Source organism: Carettochelys insculpta, chromosome 10 (genome assembly GCF_033958435.1).
Source record: "Carettochelys insculpta isolate YL-2023 chromosome 10, ASM3395843v1, whole genome shotgun sequence".
NCBI classification, from domain to species: Eukaryota; Metazoa; Chordata; order Testudines; family Carettochelyidae; genus Carettochelys; species Carettochelys insculpta.
In genome coordinates, this window is record NC_134146.1 from 30,001,089 (window position 1) to 30,012,250 (window position 11,162).

Below are 11,162 nucleotides of genomic sequence, written 5' to 3' on the forward strand. Positions count from 1 at the left end.
TGACAAATACAAATGGGTTTTGTTTACCTGTGTGTGACTCCCCGATGACATTCTTTAGTGGCACTTACAGCTGCAGAGCCGAAACTCTGAGCTGATATTCCGCTTTGCCTTTGTGCTAGGACGGACAACATCCAAGGGCATAACAAGTGGAAAGTTATGGAATTTACTGTTAAGCAGTGAACCTGTTAATTACAGTGCCAGGATTAAGGAATTCAAGGAATGCAGACTAAAGCCGCATAAAAGTTACCAAAGGCTTGGTCAGGTGACTTGACTAAAATGAACCTAAATGTAAAGTGGCCTTATCTGAATGAACTGCTCTGTTCCTAGGACAAAATACAAAGGCTGCTCAAAGTGAGTGCAGTTGTTTCTAATAAAGAAAACAGAACTCTCTGTGTTAGTGGAAAGCTATCCTGCCCTGGTAAGGATGTAAAAAGACCCTAGTAAGCTTATGCTTTTTTGAAAGAAAGAGAGCGAGTGAATGAAACAACTAGAGAGAAGCTTTTCTATCCCAAAGAATAAGTGAGGCCAGTCTGTAAAACAGCTCATGAATACTAAAGCAAGCCAGAAGTTTACTTGAGCTTTTATCACCAATTTAATAAACAGCATCACACAATCTCTGCACACATGACCTACAAAGATGCAGGAGTCATGAAAATTCTACTGTCTATATCTGCTCCTTGAACACCCATTTTGATCTTACGATTTGAAATTCAACCATCCTCCATTTGAGCTTTTGGAAACAATATTTTACCTACAATGCTTCTGAATTTTAACTACCCACGATTGCCTTGTGGGGGTGGGAGCACATCCAAATTGCAGACAGAATCAATGTATTAAGTGGTGATCATCTCTTCAAGATACATGCGGACAAATGAATGGGGTTACAAGTACCTTCGGGGGAAAAAATACCAAATATTAAAGAGCTGTTTAATCCAGCAGAAAAAGCCACAGCAGGAACCAGTGTCTACAAGCTAAAGCCAGAAAATAAAACCAAAGCAGAAATCAGACACAAATTTTTAACAGTGAGGATGATTAACCATTGGAACAAATTACCCAGGGAAACAGTTCACTCTCTACCTCTTGATGTCTTCAAATCAAGATTTGATGCCTTTCTGGAAAATATACTTTATTCAAACACAAGTTATTGGGCTCTCAGCAGGGCTGACCAGGTTACATTTAAGGGCCTCTGTTATGCAGGAAGTCAGATTGATGGTTTAATTATAGAACCATAGAACACTAGAACTGGAGGAGACCTTGAGAGGTCATCAAGTCCAGTCCCTGCCCTTACAGCAGGATCAAGCACTGTCTAGACCAATGGTTCCCTTTGGTCAAATTCTGTGAAATTCAGACCAGATGAAATCAATGGCAAAATTCCCAGTGATTTCAGTAGGGCCAAGATTTCAACCACTGTAACTCCTCAGTGAATAATTAGTGCAGTAGGGTGGGGACTTTTCTTACAGATACAGACTACACTTCTTCAAACATTTGAATTTTCAGAGGATGCAAGCTACGAGCATTGTCTGTTTTAATTTATACTACTACTACTACTACTAATAATAATACCATGTAGTCCTGTGTGATTGATAAATATCATTATATCCATGTTAGAAAGGGTAAATTGGTGCACAAAACCAGTAAGTGGTTTGCCTAAAGTCACATAATTTGTAGTCACATCTGCAACATACACAGAGTCCTGATTCCAATTCCTTGTTACCAGTTACTAAACCACACTGGTTCCCTAACTGGGAGTATGGTTAAAAAACATAGCTTAAGATAACCATGCTTTTGATATATAGCACCAAATACTCTGCTTGTGAATTCTATTGACATCAATAAGAATTGCAACAGATAGTTTGGTCAATAATGTTAAAAGCCAATATTGTAAACTATTTCATACCCAGCAGCCACTGTAGCAGCAGAAGTGGCCAGGAGCTCCAGGGCCCTTTGAATCACCAGGCCCTGGAGCAATAGCCCCCTCTGCCCCTTTCCCCCGTCCTCGCCCCTATCTGCATGCCTGCCAAAGCACAGAATGTTACTCAGCAATGCTCTCACTGGCTGTGTCTACACTAGCCAAAAACTTCGAAATGGCCATGCAAATGGCCATTTTGAAGTTTACTAATGAAGTGCTGAAATACATATTCAGCACCTCATTAGCATGCGGGTGGCCGCGGCACTTCGAAATTGACGCGGCTCACCGCCATGCGGCTCGTTCAGACGGGGCTCCTTTTCAAAAGGACCCCAGCCACTTCGAAGTCCCCTTATTCTGGGAATATGAATAATATTCTGGGAATATTCTGGGAATAAGGGGACTTCGAAGTAGCCAGGGTCCTTTTGAAAAGGAGCCCCGTTTGGACGAGCCGCGTCAATTTCGAAGTGCCGCGGCCGCCCACATGCTAATGAGGCGCTGAATATGTATTTCAGCGCTTCTTTAGTAAACTTCGAAATGGCCATTTGCATGGCCATTTCGAAGTTTTTAGCTAGTGTAGACGCAGCCACTGTGTTCCAAATCAATGATTCTAAATCTCCTCCTCTCTCTGAGGAAAGTGATGTTTTGCAGCTCACTGAAAATCTGTAAAGGTTTCTGCATCTATGATGAGCCAGGTTTTCAGCAGAGTTCAGCTCCTTTTTAGGCACCAACATTAGTGGAAATTTTTTCAAAAAGGTCATCTCACTTTGGAACATCTGGCCCTCTATCTCCACATTACAAAAAGAAGTCCAGGCCTTCTCTCTGTATCAATTTTATACCAGTATAACGACAGCTCTAGTGGATTCACATTGGATTTGTATGTCTATTAAAGGAAAATCAGACATTTGACTCTCTTACACAAGTGTTGCTCCCCACCTTAAAACAGATTCCATTTTGCAGTTTTTATAGATCACAGTAAGAACAATGCCAGAAGACAGTTCTTTATTGTAAGCTCTCTGAAACTGAAGCTACTTCTTCAAGAAGCTACAGCGTCTTAACTTCTATTTACAGCAAATCACCTGAAAACTTTCATTATGAAACAGTGCTGAAAAGATTTACTGCATGCTCTTAAAAGGAGAGATTTTAAGCACTTTCTTGTAATTACAAGCTTATGCTGTTTTTATTCATACGACCAGAAAATGTTTATTATTGAGAGCAACCTATTCTTATGATAAAATACAGTCTTTTATTCTCTTTGCATCTCCATGCAAGGAAACCAAGGTCACAGACCAATAAAATAACATGTCAGGTAGGGTCAATGGGGTTAGTAATATTTCATCCAAGGATGGGTTCCTTAATCCCCATCATGAACTTCTTGACGCTATTTCACCTAGCTCTGTTCTCTGTTATAAAACAAGTCAGCATTGAAGTAGCGCCTTTCCCCCCAATTCCTCCCCCACCAAAACAAAAACAAAATTGTGGAACTAGCATGATGCTCACTACTGTCACACTCTTCACTATGCTTGTGTGTATCCTATCCCTCCCTCCACCCTGTCTTGTCTACTTGGACTGTAAGCTCTTCAGAAATGGAACAGCTACTTGATACTTGGCACAACTGGGACCTATTTTTGGTGGGTCTTTCAGCTGTCATAGAAAACATGATTAATATTAATTAAGCAGAAAAAATGTCAAGACATCACATTGCGTACTCTGCTTCTTTCACTGGTTCCCTACACATTTACAGGTGTAAGCCAAAGTCCTACTCCTATTATAACGCCAATTTTAAATTTATTTTAGGATCTCTTTCTATAGCCCACTGAAACAAAGGCATGCTCTTCTGGGACTTCCAAGATGCTACTGTCCAAAGTGATCTCTTGGTAGCTGGAGGCACAGCATTCTTACTAGAAGCTAACTGAATGAAAGTTAACCTTATAAGTTTCAGAGTGTGATGCCAAACCCACCCATATACAAAAGCATTGCTCTCATAATAGAAGAAAAAACAATTAAAATTCCAAATAGAAAGGCAACTGGATCTTAGTGCAGCAAAGAGGAAGGTGAATTCTTGACAAAAAACAAACTATGGCTATGTCTACACTCAGAGAAATCTTCGAAATAGCCATGCAAATGGCCATTTCAAAGATTACTAATGAGGCGTTGAAACGCATATTCAGCGCCTCACTAGCATGCCGCCAGCTGTGGCTCTTCAAAATTGCCACCTTTGGCTCCTGCGCAGCTCCTCCAGACGGGGGTCCTTTTTGAAAGGACCCCTCCAACTTCAAAATCCCCTTATTCCTATCAGCAGAAGACTCACAGGCTGTGTCTACACTAGCACAAAACTTCAAAATAGCTAAGCAAATGGCCATTTCAAAGATTACTAACGAGGCACTGAAATGCATATTCAGCGCCTCATTAGCACGCCATCGGTCGCGACTCTTCAAAACTGCTACGTTTTGCTTCCAGCAGTTAGGAATAAGGGGATTTTGAAGTCGGCGGGGTCCTTTTGAAAAGGAACCCCATCTGGATGAGCCACACAGGACCAAAAGGCGGCAATTTCCAAGAGCCATGGCCTGCAGCATGCTAATGAGGTGCTAAATATGCATTTCACTGCCTCATTAGTAATCTCTGGAATGGCCATTTGCATGATCATTTCGAAGATTTGTGCTAGTGTAGACACGGCCTGTGAGTCTTAATATGACCTTAGGTGCTTAGATTCCAAAGAAATAAATAAAAAGAATACAAGAGATCTGGGATGAAAAACAACATTACACTAAGGGTGGGACTACATTACGGGGGTACGTTAATTTAAGGTACACAATTCTAGCTAAAACAGCACACAGGAAAAACCCATAAGTGTTGTCATAACCATGATGGGCTCTAGATGCCTACACCCATTGGCTTATGAGTATACAGGAATTACAGACAAGATTGTGATCCAACACATCAAGGTAAGACACTGGGAGAGTGAAAATCATCATTGGGCTAGGACAAATAAGACCTATAAGTAGATTATGCTGGTTTAAAAATGTATCCAAAGGTAAATTCTGGAATTCCTTAGCTCCTACTTTTCTCTGAATGCTGTTCTTGTTTGTAATGTGTCAGTATGTTGTAGACCATTATACCTGGTTATGTTCTTAGGCTGCAGTGTGATATAATGGTAGATCTTCTACAAAAACAGCCTGTTTTCCTAGATCTGGATTTATTTCCAGTAAATGTTAAAGTTGTTCTATACTCTGGCATCAACTAACAGAAGCCAATAGCTCTTTGCTTTCTATTTTTAGCATGGACTAAAGATAACATTTATGTTCCAGGAACTAAAAGTTACCTAAAAGTTAGCATACAAGCAGTGTTCAGACTGATGCAGAATTACAGAGATCCTACCTCTACATCAAACTATTTAGATTTAAATATAAAGGTCCAGGAAAGAGTAGAAGGGAGAATTCTCCTTGTTAAAGGAATCTGCAGTTAACAAGACAGGAGGAGGCCAGAGATCTTGCTATACCAGGAACTTTTTGTGTGCTTTTAGGCAAGACAGAATTTCTCATGGAGAAAATATTTGTTACTTACCGCCCAAGCATCTTACAGCATTTTTTGGTAACTGACTTAAATCCTTTAAGCTCTATAAATTGCTTTGAAAGCCTGGACTGGAAGAAAATACAGAAAGGTAAAATAACATTAGTAAATGTTTACCTTTTAAGGACTCTGTGTGGGTATGAAGACAAGATATTGCAGGCTACAGCTAGAGATGGCAGGTGCATTTTGCTTAATTTGGGAGCCACTCCACATTATGGAACTGAAGGTTCTACATTTAGGACCCAAGTGAGTAATTCCATTAAAGTCAATGGCCATGTCTACACTACAGCAATCTTTCGAAAGACGATCTTCCAGAAGATCGTCTTTCAAAAGAGAGAGTCCACACACCAAATAGCAGATCAAATCAATCTTCCTCTTCAATGGAGCGCGTCCACACAGCCTCCGCTCTTTTGAAAGAACAGGCCAGGGATTGAAAAATCCGGTGCCATGAGGACTGCTCTTTCAAAAAATGGGCCCGTGGAGTGTCTACATGTATTTTCTTTCAAAAGAAGCTTTCAAAAGGAGATTCTGTTTCCAATCCAGGAGCAGAAGAAGCCTTCCAGAAGAAGGGCTGCGATCTTTCAATTTCAGATTGAAAGAGCACATTTTGTGTGTGGACGCTCTGTGTGTTCTTTCAAAAAAGGGCTTGATTTTCAGAAAAAACTTGCTAGTGTAGATGCGGCCAATATGTATGTATTTATGTAAATTATGTATGTACATTACACTTGCATGTATGTAAATTACACATGCAATATATGTATTATGTATGTAAATTACACATGCAAAGGTTTGCAGAATTAAAGCCTTAAAACAGAACTTCACATTTTGCATATTTGCCTTCCATGTAAGGAAATTCGAATTCTGGGCTGTTAGACATTTGTTTTATTTTTCTCCCCTGGAAACAGTAAAAGCATCAGAAGTATTTTCAAACTTATTCTGTATGTTACACAGGATTCCAGTCTTTTAGGGTGCTTTTCCTAAGTAATTATTCTTTGAAAGGAAATTACTATTGTGTTGACTGAGGAAAAATGGCAATCCCAAAATTCAAATAAAAACAAAACAAAACAGAACAAAACAAAAATCACAGAGGTTTTGTAATATCCCAGCACCAATGGATACATCCTCATGCATAATAAAATCAGGCCTGGCAAGTTTTCCTACCTATCTATGGTCTGAAAGTCTTCTCAGTCTATTCAGATACACAATGAATACATAATACACACGCTTGACAAAATATTTGGTGCAAACTATCCTCAAATATTACATCAATAATTTGATTTTAAAAACTATCATTACAGAGCATTGGTCATTTTATCTTAACCACCCTGCAACTTTTCAATAAACTTCTCAGATTTTTCAGCAAAAGAAAAGGATTAAAGATTATTTTGAAAGAGCATCTTTTACACAATGACTGAAAGGACTACAGCAGTTCCCATGAGATTAGCTGCATGCATTTAAATACTTCTCACAAGACAGTTATTGTTTTCTATATGCTTCTCAGTTTCATTCTGTCATGACAGGTTTCTAGACATCATTTTGGCTAAAATAACTGGAGTTTGTGCTCTGTCAGATGGAGTAGCAAACGTTGACAAGTTGATTCATTTTAAGGTTTTTTTATATTGATTGAACGTTTTATAAAACACATTACTCCAGTTATTGTGAGTTCATACATTATCAATATCTGATTCTCACAGAGAGTTTAGAAATTTTATTTTTATTAATGACATTGGTAAGATATAGTATCAAGAGCTATACACTGTAACTTCAGATTTATCGCTTTGTAGGAAAGAAAGCTTGCTTTGTATGCTTTGGAACAAAACTTCAGCATTCTTTCCAGAAACAAATTGACATGTGTACTATTTCTAATGATTATCTAAATTTTATAAAACTATCTTACCTTTATTTAGTTTTTAAGAGTCTGATTTACCATTATCCAGCCCAAATTACCACTGACTTCTGTGGGAGTTTTGGCTGCCCAGGTGAAGCAGGACATAACTGCTACAGTGAATACACAACTGTACACTTCCACTTTCTTCCAAGTGCTGATTTCTTCATGGAAAAATTTTGTAAATAAAACTCAGATTCTTAATATGTACCTGACAGTTTACGTACCATAGAGATAGAGTGTTCTTGCAACAAGACAAAGAATAAAAAATCATGGATTCAATGTAGTTTGCAATATACAACTGGTTTTAATTGTGTTTCATGTGACAACACTTTATGAAAATTATTATTAATTATTTTAAATGACAACAAATTATGTCTTTAAGGCGCATGTTTCTGAATATCTCTAATATATGAAAATATTTTATTATAATTAAATTATACTTTAGAAGCAAAAAATTACATTGCTCCTTACCCTTAAGTGAAAATTATATACTACATCACAGAAAACATACCAACATATTCATTGTCACTGTGAGTCACCAGTATAATGCTGGTATTTTAAAGTCTTTCTTGACTGAGATCTGAATCCCTGTAGTCATTTTTCTACAACACTGGGGTGGGCTGGGGGAAATTCAATCTGAAACCTTAGAAAAGTTAAAAATATTTTTTTTTGCCATTTGTGAGCAGGTGAGAGAGACTTACAGAATGAAGCATCTAGAGGGAGACTACAGGAATAGGTTTGTAAGAAGTCCACCAGCAAAGTGGAGGTTGAAATGTAGTAATAAAAACGAATTCAGAGTGGCCAGCCCATAGAGCCCTCTACAAGAATAATCATTGAACTATCCCTGGATTTCCTTCAAGAAGCTGACAATCCAGTGGGCTTCTCTTCAGTAAACCTTTTAACAGGACCAGCACCTTCTGTAATCTGAATTTTATTCAGAGTTGCCTGGAAACTAAGGCAGTAATGATGCATGACTATATATAAAGTGTCTTGGGTAGAGTTGAGCTAGAGGATAAAACAAAATGCAACAAAGCCCAGAGGAAGAATTCAGAATGTTGTAGAACTGGAGCACAGTGCTGCAAACATCATGCTGGGGAAACATTGATCTCCCTCTCTATGCTACTTGAAGCAAGTTTCTAGCATGCAATGCATACATGTTATTGTAATACATCCATACAGGCACAGTAACTGCAGTACTGTATCCACATAAATCTATCAACTATAACCATACAACTGCTGCTCTCCCCGAAAAACAATGTCTTAATATTTGCATGTGATGTTGTACATTTGTCATGCAACAATTACTTATTCATTGTTGAAAACCCCTCCGCAAATTCACATTTATTTAAGTTAGTTATTCCTACCTCTCAGAAGGGAAACCTCTGTAAAACATTAACAACTGAAGACAAAATAGCCGGTGTTTAGAGAAAGCTTGATAAAATCCATTACAATTGTCAGAGTCCCCATTTCAGCCCCCTCGCTCTGGTATGCGAAGCTGCTGGCTCAGTTCAGAGCCTTGTCAAACCAACCGTACAGTCTATTCAGTTACCCTGGAGTTGTCATGTGGAATCAAGCAAACAAATATCTCTTCTCCGTTTCCCCCAACTCTAGCACTCAAAAACAAATCGGGGCTCATTCTTTCCAAAGCTTAGCCTCAGCAGCAACCCGAGTGAAACTTCTCAAGCTCCATACGTAATATGACTTAATTAAGAGAATTTATCTAACGGCCAGTGGTTACATTCAGTTAATAAATAACCTGCTTAGAGTGACGAGGAAGTTTTAGAAGTTAATATAAATTATGCGGCCTCTTGTCAGAAATCAGTGAGAGACTGCAACTGTTCATTACCCTGCGGGTAATGCCGAAAAGGAAGAAAAAATGGAGCCCATTAAAGGAAACATAGCATATCAACAGGCACTGGCTGTATCACACCAATTCACCAAACTGAGAGAAGCCTTGGAAATCTCAGTTGCCCAATATAGACCAAACCATGTGGCAACTCTAAGTTACACAACTAGTAACAAGTATCCAAAATTTGGCAGTTATACTGGGGAAATCCTTTCTAAATCCAGCAGTGGTTTACACCCACACTATACAACCATGCTATTCTTGAATGTTAAGCATGACTGGCTACTTTTTCTCCTTCAGCTTTCTTTGGACAAGCATGAAGTGGCCACAACTGCTGCCAGAGGCTGCTACACACCAGTATATTCTCTCTCGTGGTCTGACACTGAGCTCTCTTCTTTGTCTCTGAAAGTTTAAGGACACAGCCACAATAACAGATGATGATCTTGAGGCTGATGTTTTTCCAGTGACAGTACAGGTGGCGCCAAATAGAGTATCACCAAGAGTAGCAGACTATATTGGGAAGCCTCTCTTCTGTGCTATAACAAAGTTGAACTTTCCCAGCCTGCAATGGGAGATGAAGACTATATCCCCACAGATGGTGAAGATGAAGCATTTGTGCCATATTTTTTTAGAACATTTGGGGTTTTTTTGCAGCTTTCACACACTCTTTTTAAAAATTTGCCCTAAAGGATGTATACAGTTAGTTGTCTTTGTCCCCAATATTTGTTGGTGAGTGCTATACAGACTACCTGGCTGCTGAGCCACACATAAAAACCCAGGCCAAGAAACATAGAAGTACCTTGATATGAAAGCCATCACCTCTGTTTACTCGATATATAAACGTCTGTCACTGGAGGTGAAGTGAAAAATCTTTTGTTTTTGTCTGTCAAGACCAGAAGTCAGGCTTCTGTGTTGTCACTGCCATACCTGATCACTAATACTAATACATCAGACTCTTCTTATATCTTTGGATGTTTGGCTTGTGCTACCTATACTAGAAAATACAGGTCGAGCCTCTCTAGTCCAGCACTCTCTCGTCCAGCAACATCCGTAATCCAGTATGATTTTAGTTAGATGGATGTCCACATATAATGAGTGTGGCCAAGTTTCCTGTAGTTCCATAAAGTTTGTTTATAGCCACCAGTCCTGGCTCTCACAGTGTTCTGTGCTGTTATGTAGCTCTAATTTACCCCAAATGTCTTCTAAGAGCCCAGTAAGCAGTGGGAGTGCCGGTAATGCTGCTATGCAATATTGACTTCCCATGGTCTGGCAAATTCTCTCATTCAGCAACAGTCAGGTCCTGAGGGTGCTGAACTAGGGTGGTTCAATCTGTACAATATCCTTATGGAGGCTGACAAAATCCAGAATGCTGTAGCTGTTAATGGAACTCCTGGATCTGCAGCTGACATTTATAACTTATCAGCAGACAAGTAAAGGAAGAGCTAGTTTTCAGCTCCTTTGTTTTAACTGTACTTAATGCTCATTTTAAAGGTCATACACACTGGGGTTTTTGTGCAACTACTTGCCAGTACTAAATACTGGCATCTTGGCAGCCCCAGCCATGGGATTGGCTGAGGGGAGGGGGCATGGAGTGGGTTGAGTAATGGCACCTCTTTTTTTCTTCTTTACAACAAAGGCACTCGTCATACATATGTTCTAGTAATGGTTCGGGGCTTAAGTAAATAATTACTTCCCTCAGAGTGTAGTTTTGCCTTTAAGAGGACTTTTAAACAAATCAAATAATATTACTAAACATCCCACAGGGACTAATGTGGTGTACACAATAACTGATGATTTGATATTCTTAAGTGAAAGGTGCTATGACAGTGCCTATTACTACAAAACTGATTCAACTTAAAGTCAGCTTTGTTCAATTACTTATCTGAGTAGTCTTGTTGCAATATATGGCCTCAATTCTGCAAAGTCTTCAGTATGTGCTTAACTGTATTCAC

At 39.1% G+C, this 11,162-nt stretch overlaps 1 protein-coding gene across 9 annotated transcripts in view; it reads right to left on the bottom strand.

Annotated features, from left to right (window-relative positions):
- Nucleotides 1–9,016, bottom strand: part of VEPH1 (ventricular zone expressed PH domain containing 1) — a 168,996-nt gene extending 159,980 nt beyond the window's left edge. For 6 of the 9 annotated variants that reach the window (XR_012646823.1, XM_075004264.1, XM_075004259.1 and 3 more), the window contains exon 1: nt 8,729–9,016. The gene's annotated coding sequence lies outside the window, so the exon portion shown is untranslated. Of the gene's footprint in view, nt 1–27; nt 57–5,470; nt 5,548–7,373; nt 7,526–8,728 lie in introns of those variants that run through there. The other 3 variants (XM_075004260.1, XM_075004261.1, XM_075004262.1) reach the window with 3 other exon arrangements.
- Between the last annotated feature and the right edge of the window lie 2,146 nt (nt 9,017–11,162).